The sequence below is a fragment of the Henckelia pumila genome, chromosome 3, assembly GCF_033568475.1.
Source record: "Henckelia pumila isolate YLH828 chromosome 3, ASM3356847v2, whole genome shotgun sequence".
Lineage (NCBI taxonomy): Eukaryota > Viridiplantae > Streptophyta > Magnoliopsida > Lamiales > Gesneriaceae > Henckelia > Henckelia pumila.
Genome location: NC_133122.1, coordinates 87,679,797 through 87,697,865, shown reverse-complemented (window position 1 = coordinate 87,697,865; position 18,069 = coordinate 87,679,797).

The window sequence follows — 18,069 nt, the reverse complement described above, 5'->3', positions numbered from 1 at the left end:
ATTGGAGGTCGTGCTCGTAAATGGTGGAGATCCGCATATGCGCAGTTACTCCAGGATCATGGTCATGTCTGGTAGTCTTATTTTTGTAGATTTTTCAGATAGTTGCATTTTCGTCCAGCCCTTCGTTAGGTGAAGGGGATTAAGTTGCTTAACTTGAAGCAGGGATCCATGACTATTGATGAGTATCAGCAGAAGTTCATCGATCTCTTACCTTATTTTACACACATTGGCGCCAGTTCTGAGGTAAAATATGATCACTTCTTGTAGGGGTTGAACCAGGAGATTTTTGACCGGGTCACTGTCTACAATGACTCCACTTCTTACAAGGGCTTGGTGAATCATTTTCGGCAGGCGGAGGTCAATGTAAATCATGCTAGGACGCTTCAGTCTTCTCATCGCGCTCTTGTACAACTTGTGAGTTTTTCTTCCTTTGATTTATGTTCTGGTTTCTTTGATGGAAATATGTTAACTTCTATATGCATGAAATCTGTTTGCTCTTGTATAAAATTTTGATCTTGTGTTTCGAGGAAGTATATTTTCGTGGGTTCTTTTAAGAATGGCTTGTTTGGTGTTTTTATGTCTTGAATTGCTTTTGGAGTTTTTCTTTCTTGAATCCGTTGTCATTGAGCTGTGGTAGTTGCGAAGTGTGTTCAAAATATAAGTGCGTTCGAAAGCTCCGGTAGTTGCGAAGTGCATTCTAAAGCTCCAAACCAGGGATCGGGCATTCCGATCGTGGTCTATAAATAGAGGTCGAGAGCTTCATTTTCTTCACTCATTCCTACAGATTCGCTCTCATTTCTAGTTAGATTTTAGGATTTTCGGGCGACATATTCGAGGGCTAGGCGGTGACGAAGCACTATCGGGATTATAACAGTGTTGTGCCTTGAGTTTAGGGAAATCGTCATCAAAAGGCTGACTACGGACGCAAGTATATTGCTAGAATCTGATTAGATTCATCGAGAAGCTATTATTCTAGTTAAGGCTTTTACTAGTTATTTAGTGATAGAATGATTGTTTGCTAATAAGCTTGGACTAGAGAACCAGTATCTCTAGGTTGCTTATTCTGAGATACGAATGTACTATCCAAGATACTTTGGTTTATGCATCTTCTATGTTTACATGGTTTATATGGCATGACTTATTTGCATTTATTATATCACGATTATTATGATGCATGCATTATCGCGTTGAGCCTACACCTTGATATTACCTGTAGGGGGTTGCTTAGTCCCGAGGTTTTACGTGGATGGATGCCATGGATTTGGGTCCGGATATTCCACTTATTTTCTATGGTATAAGAGTACCTCCTGATGCGATGACCCAGTGTGCTACATACCATAGTGTCATTTGTTGAGTAAGAGTTTCTACCATGATAGATTTTTGGTATTCGTTTATTTGCATTTAACATTCATAACATGTGTATACTCATACTTTCTTACTGAGCATTGTTAGCTCACGTCCTCGGTTTTGGTTCTGGACACCCCATTATATGGGGTAGGAATTAGGTTGGACGGACTGAGAGGTAACAGTCGTTGAGTAGCAGTAGAGTGGATTGTATTGTACCAGATTTTTCTTTGTGGAGTTTAGCATTATCTTCGATTGAGTTGTATAACATTTATCGATATTTATTTTTGGGTCGGTTGTATTCATGTCTATAGTCTTAGTTGAATGATTAAGTTTTCACTGTTTTAAATGATTATTGTTTTTAAGTTATTTTGCATGTTTAAGCTTTGATTAGTTAATGATTTCGGAACGAGTCACTACAATTGATCTTGAATAAAAGGTGATTTGCTTGGTATGTAGAGTATTTTTTTTATATATATACAGGGAGTCGTATATTTTTGTTGTAGATAGATTTTTTAATAGAAAAATGCTTAAAACATTGTAAATTCCAAAAATAAAAAAAATATATATATATATATATATAAGTACTCTTTTCATTGTGAAACAAATATTTCTGATGAGTTTGCATTTTTCCGCAAAGATAAAATGAGTCTTTTATCTTTTAAATTGTTCCATCTTTCGTATTTGATACAATCTAGTATTTTGGACATAATTTAAGGTAAAGAGATAACGATAAGATAAGGTTCAGTTTCTTTAATAATTTAATTTGTATTATTTCTAAGAGAATATTTGTAAAGTACTTGTTTAATATACGGGAAAATTATTTTAAACTCTCCATTACCAAACTTCTCTTTAACTTAACACCCTATCCACCCCTTTCTTTATTTTCACTCCCTAGTGGTCCTCATATTTGAATCAAAATATAATTAAAACTAATCCTTTGTACGTGGCTTTGTTATACCTATCGAACCAGTCCCAGTCATGCAAGACTATTAGTTACGCAAGGTTTCCAGCCGATATACTCCAGATTAGGGTCCAACATGCTTCCGTAAGATGAATTAAATTTAAATACTTTTTTGACCATAATGTCTTCGGATCATACCTGCCGAGTTTTACAAAGTGCTCCTCACACTCCAACCATGCAGTCGCAACAGATGGTTTCTGCACAAGCTCCTTCAACGACACCCAACACAGCCTTAATTCATTTTCTACCTTAAGGCGTATGGTATATAAATTTAATTATAAAATATGAACATGAAAGAACGAGAGATTTAGGAAATTTATTCAGACATAATATTATTACATAAATCAACTCCTTTGAAGAGGAGAAGACAACTTGTTTAGCTACTCATATTAGTCTTGTTCTTGAAATACATGAAAGAAAACTTAATACAAAGAGAAAGAAATATTACAACAATTTATTTGTAAGAAAACTGAAGGGAATGATCGATATCTTCAGCTTCCTCAAATGCCTGTATTTATAGCTGTAGTTCCACTCATTTCACCGAGAAAATTCAGGTAATCTCACAGCTGTCTTGTATTTCTTTATGCCATTATTGATGGCATCTTTTACTAGTGGAGGAGGCAGCTGTCTTGAATTTTTTATGTCATTATTGATGGCATCTTTTACTAGTGGAGGATTCACATGCCTGCCACTTTCTTTTGGCTTTATTCTCCTCACATGCCTGCTTTATTGTTGTCGGGGCATCTTTTGCTTTTGAAGTAGGCCCCTGTGAAAACGCATCTTCGGTGGTCCTTGTCCACTTTTGCTTGTCTCGGAAAAATCTTTTCGATCCGTTCGGGGTCTAAAGGTTTTTCCAAATTCTGGCTCCTTCTAGTTTGGGCATTCTGGGCAGATATTCTCTGACCATCGTCCAATATGAGCCATGTTACAGAATTTTCGGCGAGTTTCTTTACTCTCCGGCATCTTGTTGTTCCACAAAAGATTTCTCTTCTTTTCGAAGAGTTCTTTCGCAAATGCTGTAGTTTTTCCTGTCATTGTGTTTAATAGGAACGATCCATTCACATAATTATGATAAAATTTGAATGGAAACTTGACTTTATCCATCTCAGTAAGACAGACCCAAATACCCAATGCCCTTCTGGTTGAGATCTCATTTTTCCCGAAAGTGGACACCAAGGGTATTTCTTCAGTTTTAGGATCTTTGATAAATTTATGACTGTTTATATCAGGTCTCCTCAGCTTGATAAAACGAAAGGGTTTGTGTGATCCTTTCACTGTTGGTTCTGGAGATGCACTAAAAAAGTATAACTCAAGCACATCTCCTCTGGCCAAATGATCATTATTTGCCCATGTTTTTTGGACTCCTTCTTGGATCCATTTTGGTAACTGTGATATCTCCGGGAAGCTTGGTGATGTTGTATAAACTGAGGCCAAAGCCCCAAATTCATACCAGATTTTTAAATCTTTAGGATTGACATTGTTTTTTAGCCAAACCCTTGGATATATTCCTGCAACATCAACCCTGCAAGTGTTCGGGTTGATTTCACTCATTGTATTTAATTTCTCCCACCTTTGTTGATAAACCTCGAATGGAGAAATAATAGATGGATTAGTATCAATCTTAGATTTTCCCTTGCCAGTGTTGGGCCTAAGATTGATCTCTTCCTCTTTTACCCCAGAGGCGGAGGGTTGACTTGATGAGTTATCCTCATCAATTGTTGCTTCATCCAGATCATCAAAGGTTGATGATAGATTAGCACTTGTTTCTTGAGTTTTAGATTCCTCAACATCTTGTTTCACAACCGGTGGTTGTATTTCTTGTTCTTGTAAAACCAATGATTTTAGCATATCTTGTTTATGAGTCATAATTGGCCCTTGAATAGCAGCCCATAGTTGTGTTTGAGCTTGCATACATCCTGTAATTCGATTAGATACTTTGATCCGATCAGCTTGTTGTAACCTGCCGGCCATTTCAGCATTAATGGCTAACTGGTTGAACTCGTTTTGAAGCAACCCAAGTTGTTCCCTGAGATGCCTCTGCATTTTCATGATGAAATCCACGTCACTGCTTTCCATCTTTTGTTAAGAAATCTGCAAGAAAATTTTCATGAGATTTAATAATAACAATATCAAAAATATAATTTTGACATAATTCTTGCCATCTTAATAACCTACCTTTCTCAGGTTTAGATTCAATCTTATTTTTTAGGAAAGCTTTTACCTGGGTGTTATCAACCTTCAGAGTGAATTTTTTAGCAAGTAAAAATAATGGTCATTTTTTAAAAGCCCTTTTAACTGCATAAAATTCCTTCTTGTTGATATGCCATCTAATGGCCTCAGATTCTGAAAAAAGACCGCTACAGTATCTGCATAGTATTTCCCCATCTGGAGTGATCTTGTTAAGGACTGCTGCCCATCAATCGTCACTGGCATCCGTAAATAATACCAGATCATCTTCATCTACGGGTATAGCCATTTTTGGGAGATTCTTACATATCTCTTTTAATTGGTTTACCCCTTTAGTATGGTCTTCGGTCCATATAAACCTAGCATCTTTTTTTAACAAAGGACTGAATACCTTTCTGTACATTGCTAGATTGTTAATGAACATCCCTGCAAAATTAACTACTCCAAGAAAACTCTGGAGTTGTTTTACATCTTTGAGTTTATCTGGAAAATTCTTTACATTTTCCACAATATGGGGTTGTAGAATTATTTCAGTTTCATCAATCTCAATACCGAGAAATTCAATTTTTCTCGTTGCTATGACTGCTTTCTTTTCAGATAAAACCAGTCCTTCTTGTTTACAAATTTTAGAGAAAATCTCTAAGTGTTTAACGTGTTCGTCTATATTTTTTGATGCTATAAGAATATCATCAATATAAACAAACATAAAGTTGAAATAATATTTAAAAAGGTTATCCATCTTTCTTTGAAATATCTGGGGTGCATTAGCTAATCTCATAGGCATAACTTCCCAAATATAGTGTCCTTGTAGAGTAGAGAAGGCTGTGAATTTCTTACTTCCTTCTTCCATTCGAATCTGGTAAAATCCAGACTTACAATCAAATTTTGAGAACACTCTAGCATTTCGTACACAGCTAATTAGGTATTCTGTACTCGGTATGAAGTATCCATCAAACTCCAAGATTTTATTAATACCTTGGTAGTTAATAACTAGCCTGGGTTTCCCTCTTTTTATTTCACCATGATTTCTAACCAAAAAACCTGGGCTGCTATATGGTGAAACTCCTTCTTTGATTAAACCAAGGTCCAAATATTCCTTGATAATCATTCTCATATCCCTTTGATCTGTTATGTTCATCGGTGTTAGAACCTAATGGGGGGGGGGGATTTAGGTTCTATTGGCAACTTTAGCAATTTAAAGCGATTATGCAAATACGCAAGCGAAAAACTTAAAACAATTAATAATAAGTGCACTAAATAAATGCGTAATGTAAATAAAGCAGTAAAAGGGATAAGAGATGTTTATGGAAGTTCGACGATAAATCGTCTACGTCTCCCCTTCTTGGTTAAGATCGATTAACCAAGGATCCACTAGCACTTCGAACGACTTGGCTTTGATGGCTCCAAGGATAGCCTTACAACTTGACACGATCACCGCGCCGATATAACTCAACACTTGGCCTTAAGGGCTCCAAGGATAGCCACAACACTCGTAAATACACTTGGCTTCACACACAAGTGTTTACAATAACCGAGCAACCAACTCACGAATGAACTTATACAAACAACCCTCGATTTTGAATATATATCTCACAAATATTTCTTTTAACTCTTGTAGGAGATGAACTTGCTTGCAAAGAGAGTTGAGAGTGAATTGGTGCGTTGAGAAGGCTTCAAATGGCATGTATTTATAGGTGCCAATCCGAACGTGTTCGGGTCGTCCAAACGGGTTCGGGTCGTCCGAATGGGCCTTCGGGTCGTCCGAACCTTGTCTGATTGAAATTCAAACTCTTACGGCTGGTGAACTGTTCGGGTGGTCCGAAGTCATCTTCGGGTCGTCCGAACGGCGGCATTAAATTCATTCAGGCAAATTTTCTTTCGACAAAATCTTCATGGCCGTAAAGGAGTTCGGGTCGTCCGAACCTGTCTTCGGGTCGTCCGAAGTAGTCATTTCGTGGCCTCCGAGAGTGCCTCCGATCTTTATTTAATTTCTGGAAAATCTTCGGGTCGTCCGAAGTAGTCTTCGAAGTCTCCGAACTTGTCCTCCGATCTTTATTAAATTCTGGAAATACTTCGGAGCATCCGAAGTTGTCTTCGGGTCGTCCGAACCTGGACAGATTTGAACTTTTGAATTTTTATTTCCAATTTTTTGATTATCGGTTCTTGCTTCCAATATTGTCTATACTCAAAAATATTATTACCTGCAAATTTTTCACTTTAAACTGTTAGTAACGTTTAACCGAGTTTTGTAATCATCAAAACAATTTAATTATGAGAATTGTTAATGCATTAAAAACATTAATCTCATTACACGAGATTTGTATGCGTTTAAGGCGTAACAATCTCCCCCTTTTTGATGATCACAAAACTTGGTTAAATATGAAAAATAAATGTACAATATTAAATAAATAATTTAAATTTGCACAATATAATTGCATGAATAAAACTCCCCATAAATTTAATGAATAATTATTTAACCAAATTAATTCTCCCCCTTTTTGCAATAATCAAAAAGCAATTAAAAGACGAAAAAAATTAAATTACACAATAATTTCATTAAAATAATTTAGAAATTTTTACATTAAAAGCATAAACAAGTACAACTTAAAATGCAAAAATAAAATCTAAGAGTCATCATCGTGCTGCGGCGGAGGATAGCGAGAGAAAAAGTCATCGAAGCGAGTCTCCAGCGAGGCAACTCTCATAGTCAATGCATCCATAGAGGCAGTAGAAGATGCAAAGTGGCTGGCTAGATTCCCTTCAATGCGCTGAAGAGTCTCGAAAAGACGATCAGTCTGACGAGCGGGGGTCGCAGGAACTTCGGGTAACTCAAATGGAAGCTCGCCAAGATTTGGAAAAGTATGAAAACCAGAAGAAGAAGGTCCTCCTTCTTCGGCAGGCGGCCCATTGGGAAAACCCTTAGCTTGAGAAGTGGGTGAAAGACTCGAATAAGGAAAGGAAAAATGTTTGTCCGAAAGATATTTTTTAAAGGCACGAGTTGGATCATTAACCCAACAAGAAAGGACAGGATTCCAAGATAGTTCCATCTTGGTAATCGAAGAATGGTTGAAAGTGTGGAAATCAGAGATGGGAAGAGCATTTGGGTTATCAAAAGAGATGTCAAAATGAGTCAAAATGCGGTTGATGACACGAGCAAAAGGTAGAGAAACTTTCCTCGTGGCTTTAGCCGCATTATGCATAGCCTGCATAATTAATCGAGGAAAGTTGAAAGGACGGGAAGACACAATATGGTAGAGAACATAAAGATCAAGATATTTGCAGGTGGATGAGTCTCCACTGCGTGGAATGATGGAAGTAGTGATCAATTTCTGAATGATTTGGTAGTCGGGACGGAGTTGTTTCAAAGAAAGACGATCGTCGGCAACAGTGGCTGGACGACCAAGAATGGTAGAAAGAACCTCATCTCGATCAAAAGTAGGATCATCAGTGGGACATCCCTGACCAAAATAGTTGTTGGGTCCCAGCAAAGGAAGGTCAAACCACTCGGCAAAGTTGGAGACAGAAAAGCAAACATGCCGACCCTGGACAATCGTGGCGATATGAAGCTCCTCGCCAAGTTCGAGTTCCAGGTTGCCGTAGAACTCGTAAAGTAACTCTGGAAAGATAGCATCCGGAATGAAAGGCTGGAAAAAGGATTCCCAATGCTGGGCAGCAATGAGAGGCAATAAAAGCAGATGTGATGTCGCAAGATAGGTGACATCGAAAATACAACCGGGTAAAATCGGTCGAGTGGGATAATCCTCAGGGATAGGACGAGAGATAGCCGGTAAATTTGGATCATGGATAGGGATTGGGCGGCTAGATCTGGCTTGATCACGACGGCGTTTGATAGGCATTTTTTAGGCTAGAATTTGGATGAAAGAGGAGAAAAGAAAGTTTTTAGGGGTGAAGAAATCGGATGGCCCGAATGGGTATATATAGCAGAGGGTTCGGACGGTCCGAACCTGATTACCGAGGGGATAAGATTGACAGTCTGTAATTCAAGTTCGGAGGACCCGAAGTACATTCGGATGGTCCGAACAGTACATTTTTAAGTTCGGGTGGTCCGAAGTGTTTCGGAGGGCCCGAATCTGAGGCGGTCAAAATTCAAAGTTTTACCGCCCATAGTTCGGAGGATCCGAAGCTTGGTTCGGAGGGCCCGAACTGGCTAATTAGGAGGGAATTTTGAAAGTCTTGAATTGAATGGGCGCGAGGCAGTTCGGACGATCCGAACTATGGTTCGGGTGGTCCGAACCAGCCGAAGTTTCAAAAATTCGAAAAATGACCCTTAAATTAAATTTTGCAATTTTAAGTATTAAATCAAATAATTCACATAAAATGTGAGCTTTTTAATTTTGAATAAATATAATTGATTTATATTATCCAAAATTAATTTGCTCGATTTTAATATTAAGCTCTCCCTTAATATGACATTAAATTTATTTATGTTCGTAAGTGTTTACAACTCAATCATGCCAAGTTCACCACGCAAATGAATAAAATTATTTTCATCTAGTGGTTTTGTAAAAATATCGGCAATTTGATTTGAAGTGTCAACATATTGAAGTTCAACTTCATTTCGTTCGATGTGGTCACGAATAAAATGATGACGAATGTCAATATGTTTGGTGCGCGAATGTTGAATCGGATTCTTTGTAAGACAAATGGCGCTAGTGTTGTCACAGAAAATAGGAATTTTTGAAAAAGAGACGCCATAGTCGACCAATTGATGCTTCATCCAAAGAATTTGCGCACAACAACTACCGGCGGCCATATATTCGGCTTCGATCGTTGACAACGCAACACAGTTTTGCTTTTTGGAAAACCAAGAAACTAAACAGTTTTCTAAAAAGAAACAGGTTCCACTAGTACTTTTCCTGTCCACCTTATATCCACCAAATTCGGCATCACAGTAAGCTTTTAAATCAAAGAAAGAATTTTTCGAATACCACAAGTCGAGATTTGAAGTATTTGAAAGATATTTGAAAATGCGTTTTAAGGCGAACAAATGTGATTCCTTTGGACATGATTGAAATCGTGCACACAAGCAAACACTAAACATAATGTCCGGTCTACTAGCAGTAGCATAAAGTAAGGAGCCAATCATACTATGAAAGGAAGATTGATCTACAGTTTTACCATTTTCATCCTTGTCGAGTCTGATTGCTGTACTCATCGGTGTGGATGATGATTTTGTGTTCTCCATCCCAAAATTCTTTAGAATCTCCTTGATGTATTTTCTTTGGTTCACAAAGAATCCATCCTTGCACTGTTTGATTTTCAATCCGAGGAAATAGTTAAGTTCCCTCATCATGCTCATCTCAAAGTGTTCCTGCATAAGCTTGGAGAAATCTTGACAAAGAGATTCGTCAGTAGAACCAAATATTATATCATCAACATAAATTTGCACAATTAAAAGATCATTTTTGACATTCTTGGTGAATAAAGTAATGCCGATCTTTCCTCTTAAAAAAGCATTTGAAAGCAAGAAAGTAGACAGTTTATCATACCAAGCTCTAGGAGCTTGCTTAAATCCATACAAAGCTTTGTTTAATCTATACACATGATCAGGCAGTAAAGCATCAACAAAGCCATCAGGTTGTTCAATATAAACTTCTTCTTTCAATTCACCATTCAGGAAAGCACTCTTAACATCCATTTGAAATAACTTAAAATTTCTAGAGCAAGCAAAAGCAAGTAGCATGCGAATGGATTCTAGTCTAGCAACAGGCGCATATGTCTCATCATAATCAATGCCTTCTTCTTGACTATATCCTTTAGCTACAAGCCTAGCTTTATTTCTAGTGATAGTGCCATGCTCATCAAGTTTATTCCTAAACACCCATTTAGTTCCAATAATAGATCTATCATGCGGCCTAGGAACAAGATTCAAAACATCATTACGTTTAAACTCATTCAATTCATCTTGCATATCAATAATCCAAGAATCATCTAATAAAGCATCATCAATGCACTTAGGTTCAACATGTGAAACAAAAGCAAGATGATTGCAAATATTATTAAGAGAAGAACGAGTGGTTACTCCCTTCGAAGGACTACAAATGATAAGATCTATAGGATGATCTTTGTGAAGCGTCCAATCCTTTGGAAGTGGTGTTTCCTCAACAGAAATATCTAAATCATTTAGACTTGATGAAGCCATCTCTTCTTCGAGTAATTCTACATCATCGTTAGTAGTACGAGAAACTATAGATTCATCAAAGATAACATGCATGGATTCTTCAACAAGTAAAGTGCGTTTATTAAATACTCGAAAAGCCTTACCTGTGGTAGAATATCCGAGAAAAATACCTTTGTCGGATTTGGAATCAAATTTGCCAAGGTTGTCCTTACCGTTATTATGAATATAGCATTTGGAACCGAAAGCTCGAAAGTATGAAATGTTAGGCTTTCTCCCTCTCCATAATTCATATGAAGTTTTTTTTAGAATTGGTCTTATTGATACACGATTGATGATGTAACAAGCAGTGTTCATTGCTTCAGCCCAAAAATATTTTGGTAGAGAATGCTCACATATCATGGTCCTCGCAATCTCCACAAGTGTCCTATTTTTCCTCTCAACAACCCCGTTTTGTTGAGGAGTCCTAGGACAAGAAAAATTGTGACCGATGCCTTTTTCTTCACAAAAGTTTGAAAAACTCTCATTTTGAAATTCAGTTCCGTGGTCACTACGGATCTGTTTTATAGAAAGATTTTTTTCATTCTCAACTCGTTTGACAAAAGTTTTAAAATAATCAAAGGCATTATTTTTGTGGGCTAAAAACAATGTCCACGTGTAACGTGAAAAATCATCCACAATGACAAATGCATAAAGCTTCCCTCCTAGGCTAGCGTTCCTCGAGGGACCACATAGATCTAGGTGAAGAAGTTCAAGAGGCATAGAAGTAGATATAAAATTTTTGCTTTTAAAAGATTCTCTTGTATGTTTGCCAAGTTGACACACATCACAAACAGAATCTAATTTTAAATTGAGTTTTGGCATACCAACAACTAAATCAAGTTTAAAAAGTTTTTCTATGGTACTAGGACCAACATGACCTAGTCGTCTATGCCAAAGAATGCTGTCATCAACATTCAAGGATACAAGGCTTTTAATATTTGATAAAGATAAATTGTTTAAAGAAACCTTGTATACATTTTCACTTCTATATCCTTTGAAATTTATGGATTTGTCAGTCATGAGTGATATAGTGCAGTGTTGGGGAGTGAATTTGACTTCATAACCTCTATCGCACAATTGACTTATGCTTAGTAGATTATGTTTAAGCCCTTTCACTAGGAGTACATCATCAATCAAGAAGGATTTAAAAATACCTATTGAGATGATTCCTTCGATAACTCCTTTGCTATTGTCTCCAAAGGTGACAGATCCCTTATCCTTTGGTTTGATGGATTGGAGTAGCTCTTTGTTTCCCGTCATATGTCTAGAACTCCACTGTCTAGATATCATATGCTAGGGAGAACAGTTTTTCTATTTCCCTGCAAAAATTGGTTTTGGTACCCTTTAGTTCTTTTGGGTCCACAATATTAGAAAAGATAGATAAAATAGACTTCTAAGAGTTCAGTCTCTCATAGCAACATCATCGCCACTTTCTAAGAGTGCTCCTAGTAGTAGGTAGGGCTATGGCCTCTTTAAAAACCTATTTTCTTGGATAGAGCAGCGTTCATCAGGAAGACCAGTCGCAAGTCAAGGCAGTTTAAACCGGTCTATGATGAAATCCCTTAGATCATGATCTCATAATGCCAACTGATGAGTTATTAAGTACTCTTAGGCCTCCATTTCATATAACTCTTTTGATCATATTGAAATCTCAAGGATCTACATTTATATCTAGCATGACCAATTTTACAAAAATAAGAGCATTTAGGGGGTGATCTCATTTTTGCTTTAGCAATTAGACTAGTAAAGTCTATTGATTTCTTACCGTACCCTATTCCACCCTTATCAAAACTACATTTCTGCATGCTAAGTAGATTATTCAATTTATTACTACTGACATTGAACTTATTAAAATATTTTTCTAAGTGGGCTATGTCATCCTTTAATCTTACGTTTTCATGCCCCTTAGTTTCTAATTCATTTTTAAGGTTTTTATTTTCCTTTCTAAGTGACTTAGCCATATCAAACATTTGTTTATATGCATGTAGTAGTTCGTCATAGGAAGGTACCTCGTCATCGTCGTCGGAGACGATGTCATCACTTTTAGCCATGAGGCAGATGTTTGCTTCCTCCTCGTCATCGTCGCTATCACTCCAAGTGGCTATGAGTGCTTTCTTCTTTTCCTTGTCAACTTTCTTCTTAAGAGGACACTCATTTGCATAGTGGTCTTGTTGTTGACAGTTGTAGCAGGTAACTTCTTTGTCCGTCTTTTTTTTGAAGTTGTTTCCTCGCATAAATCTTTTGAATTTTCTTGCAAAGAGTGTCATATCATCATCTTGATCTTCTTTGGATTGGCTAGATAGAGCAATCCCCTTTTCCTTGATATCTTCTTTCTTTATTTCCTTCCTTGTTGACAGTTCCAACTCATGGGTTTTTAGAGTCCCATGAAGTTGATCAATGTCATAGGAAGCGGTGTCGCCTTTGTTGGATTCTATGATAGCCGTCCTCTTGGCATCCCACTCCTTGGGTAAGGCGCGTAGAGCTCTCCTCCACACTTGTTTGGTTGGATATTGTTCCCCGAGTTGGGCTAGCTCATTGATAATTTGAGTAAGCCTTCGGAACATAGTATCTACATCTTCATTTGATTTCATCTCGAATGTTTCATATTTGAGTTGGAGTAGATCGATCTTCGTTTCTTTGACTTGATTAGTCCCTTCATGGCATATCTCCAACTTGTCCCATATCTCTTTAGCGGATGAGCACATTGAGATCCGGTTGTACTCGTTCATATCTAAGGAACAATGAAGAATATTCATGGCATTAGCATTTTGAGATATAAGTTTCATATCCTCCTTAGAAAAGTCGTCTATTCCCTTAGGAATTGACACCCTCAACCTCTTTAGTAGGTATGTAGGGACCTTTCACAGTAACCTTCCAAAGGTCATAGTCTACAGATTGGATATATAGGGACATTCGGTTTTTCCAATATCCGTAGTTTGTGTCATTGAAAAGAGGAGGACGATTTGTTGATTGCCCTTGAGCATAGTCGCTCGCTAGATTTGCCATAAGAACCTTTTTGAAAATATTTTGAAAAAGGTGGCTCTGATACCACTTGTTAGAACCTAATGGGGGGGGGGGGATTTAGGTTCTATTGGCAACTTTAGCAATTTAAAGTGATTATGCAAATACGCAAGCGGAAGACTTAAAGCAATTAATAATAAGTACAGTAAATAAATGAGTAATGTAAATAAAGCAGTAAAAGTGATAAGAGATGTTTATGGAAGTTCGACGATAAATCGTCTACGTCTTCTCTTCTTGGTTAAGATCGATTAACCAAGGATCCACTAGCACTTCGAACGACTTGGCTTTGATGGCTCCAAGGATAGCCTTACAACTTGACATGATCACCGCGCCGATACAACTCAACACTTGGCCTTAAGGGCTCCAAGGATAGCCACAACACTCGTAAATACACTTGGCTTCTCACACAAGTGTTTACAATAACGGAGCAACCAACTCACGAATGAACTTATACAAACAACCCTCGATTTTGAATATATATCTCACAAATATTTCTTTTAACTCTTGTAGGAGATGAACTTGCTTGCAAAGAGAGTTGACAGTGAATTGGTGAGTTGAGAAGGCTTCAAATGGCATGTATTTATAGGTGCCAATCCGAACGGGTTCGGGTCGTCCGAATCTTGTCTGATTGAAATTCAAATTCTTACGGCTGGTGAACTGTTCGGGTGGTCCGAAGTCATCTTCGGGTCGTCCGAACGGCGGCATTAAATTCTTCAGGCAAATTTTCTTCCAACAAAATCTTCATGGCCGTAAAGGAGTTCGGGTCGTCCGAACCTGTCTTCGGGTCGTCCGAAGTAGTCATTTCGTGGCCTCCGAGAGTGCCTCCGATCTTTATTTAATTTCTGGAAAATCTTCGGGTCGTTCGAACTCACTTTGGATCGTTCGAAGTAGTCTTCGAAGTCTCCGAACTTGTCCTTCGATCTTTATTAAATTCTGAAAATACTTCGGAGCATCCGAAGTTGTCTTCGGGTCGTTCGAACCTGGATAGATTTGAACTTTTGAATTTTTATTCCCAATTTTTTGATTATCGGTTCTTGCTTCCAATATTGTCTATACTCAAAAATAATATTACCTGCAAATTTCTCACTTTAAACTGTTAGTAACGTTTAACCGAGTTTTGTAATCATCAAAACAATTTAATTATGAGAATTGTTAATGCATTAAAAACATTAATCTCATTACACGAGATTTGTATGCGTTTAAGGCGTAACAATCGGGATAGGCTTATATCTGACGAATTCATACTCTTCGCCTTCCTTTAGAGTAAGACTGGATTTGAGTTGATTTTTTATCCCACCATGCCAAAGGATGCTCGTTGTAACTTTCTTTGAGCCTCTTTTTGACATCTTCAAGGGATACTTTATTCTCTAACTCTATATCTCTGTGATTTAGAGTTACCTTGAGAAGCTCCATATCCTCTGTTTGGAGTTCTTGTTCTGTAGTTATTTTCAACATGGTTTCTCCAAACCTTCTTGGTTCTTTCATTTTTGGGTGAAAAAGTTGTCCTTTATCACCACGCTGGCCGCTGGCTGCGAAATAGTATCGGCAATTGTCGATAAAAAGCAACCTTGAGTCTTTGAACGATAATTTTATGATCATAAATTGTAGTGAACATAAGTCTTCTTGAATCATTGTCTTGTGTGTACTTCTTAAACATTTGTAAGAAGTTATTTCCTAACAGGATATCAGCTCCTGTATCATGGAAATAGATTGGTGATGTTTTTACCTTGTACCAAGGTGTTTGACCTGCACCTCCCATAAGGATCTCTGCTTGTTTTATTCCTTTGCAAAGAATTAAAATTCTGAGAGAGAAATCTCGTCCAGCAATTTTTGGCAACTCCTCTTCACATTCTTCAGGGAAGACTCCTCTTTTTGCTGTACAAATTCCCGCTCCCGAGTCAATATAAGCTGCAAAATACTCAGCCTTATATTGTTCATATAACATCCCTATCGGAATGTATATGGAGAAAGGACTTGTTGTCATTTTTTAAAGGGATTACTAAATTGCCCCGCCATTTTTAACAGAATGTGTTTTAACTCAGTAATCCGATTAAGACTATTTACCTTTAGTTTCCCTAAGGCCTCAGAAGGTAGAGTATGGTTACTCCTTTCTACTTCTTCAATGCGTTCTAGTAAATCATGTTCATGACTTACTAATTTCAACGGTTGCTTCTTCCTCTGTCTGTGAACAGAGTTCTCGAATCTGATTAAGGGATTGTCCCTTATCCAATTCTCTTGGTTTTCCATTTCGTAGAATTCTTATTGAATCCTCTAAGTTTTTTCTTTTGTCATGAACTCTATTCCTTTTTCAAGGAATTTCCATGGTTTATGGTCCTCCAGGAATTCTAGACCAAGAATGAGTTGATCCATTTCTTTTCCTGGAATTCCCCAGATTTGAACTTCCAATTCTTCAATATTTATCACTCCTTGGTAAGTTCCTTTTTCCTGTTGTTCCAAATAGTAAATCGAGTTACAAGGGAACAAGTTCCGATGACTTGTAATTTCGAATACTATTTTTACTTCTTTCCATCCTTCTGGAGATCTAAGTTTTCCTATTATAGAAAACTCTTTTTCTTCTGGTGGAATTTCTTGAATAGGAGATTTGTCTCATCTCCTGCTTGTCATTCTGTCTCCTTGGAAAGATAACCTTCGGGGTTCTATTTTAAGGTCTCTGTATAGAACCGGTCTGTCTTGAATTTGAATGTCTATTTCCTAAATTAAAGGAAACTCGATTCTTTCCGGGTATATTGCTTGAGCAACTTTCCCAAAGATCTCTGGAATTTCAATGAACTCATTTCTAATAAATAATTCAGAATGGTGAGTATTAGAAAGAGCATATGAAATTTGATACGTAATAGAGTATGGCCTATTACCTTCCTTCATTAGTCTTTTTTCCTTCAAGTTTTGATGCAAATTCAAGGCTCGACTAAAATCTCTATCAGCTAAATTGTAGGCTATTCTTGGATAAATAACTCCCACAATTTTTCCTGCACATAAATTTCCCGATATAGTTCCTAGAACCGCATCTTGTATATTCCTCATTATTTTATCGCATACTACGATATCTATGGGTGAATCTATTCCCTCTTTAAAAGTAGCCTTGATCATAATCTGGATTGCTCCAATATGAATCCAAGACATTGTCTTTGCTACTTCTGCTTTTAATTTCTGTAATTCTTCTCGAATTTCTTCAAAGGAAATTAACTGCATTTCAATTTGATTACTGGTTAATTCCATAGGGATCGCCATTTCCCTTCTGGATAACTTATAAATCAAATTATGTCTTCTTTGTCTTAGCTCTAGGTTTCCTAAGACTCTTTCAACTTGTCCTGCCGAAAATCTTTGGTACTTCTGTAATGTTTAATCCTTTGGACCATATTATGAGATATCGTGGTTTGACTAAAGAACCCAGCCAAATTTTCATGTGTTTCATGGTGAAACACTTCCTTTTTTACTATGATTCTGATTCATCTTTGGAAACTTTTCGACTAAACAATATCGCTTCTTCGTATATGCTTTCATCTGAGGGGATATCCTCAAATTGATATACTTGGACTAGATCTTGAAAGAAGACCGCATCATCCATATCTGGTGTTGCTTCAAAGAGTTTAAATCCTTTTTTCTCGTTTTCTGGACAATTTGTAGATATATGTCCTCTTGCTCCACATGTCCAGCAGTTGCAATCCTTGAAACTTTCACTTGCTCTTGTATGAGTTCTTCTGAAAGTTCTTCTTGATGGTGTTCTTCCCCTGCTTTGTGATAAGCCTGTTGCTGGGGATGTTCTTGTAGGTCCACTTCTTCTACCTGATCTATAGGATCTGGCCTTTTATTTGGACCAAAATGTTCTTGGTTTCCAAGAACTTTTTTATTTTATTATAGGGATTATTTCTGAATTTCTTCCTTTTAAATCCCTGTGATCTGTTTCCAATGATCTTTGGAAGATCATTTTCTCTACAACACAAAGGTGTACGCTTATCTATACCCCTTATTTTCTTGTAGTTCTTCTGTAATGCTGCCATATGGCACCATTCTGCTAATTTTCCTTTCAAAAAGGAGGCACGTCTTGCCAATGTATCAAGATTGCCTGGAACATATTCTTTAATCAGCATTTCTCTCCAGGGACTTGGCATTTTTGCAAAAAATAGCTGAATAGCTATATTTTACTCGACTCCCGAATTCCATCTGTATTTAATGAATAACATAATGTATTCATCAACTAAGCAGATATCATGTAACTCGAGGCTATAAAGAGCTTGAGTATATCTTCTCTTTTTTTCTGTATCTTGATTATTGAAATAGTCTACCCCTATGAATTGTGCTTTAAATAGGGTGGCCATTCTTTCTCCAATTTCGCTGAGGGATTCTCCTGCTA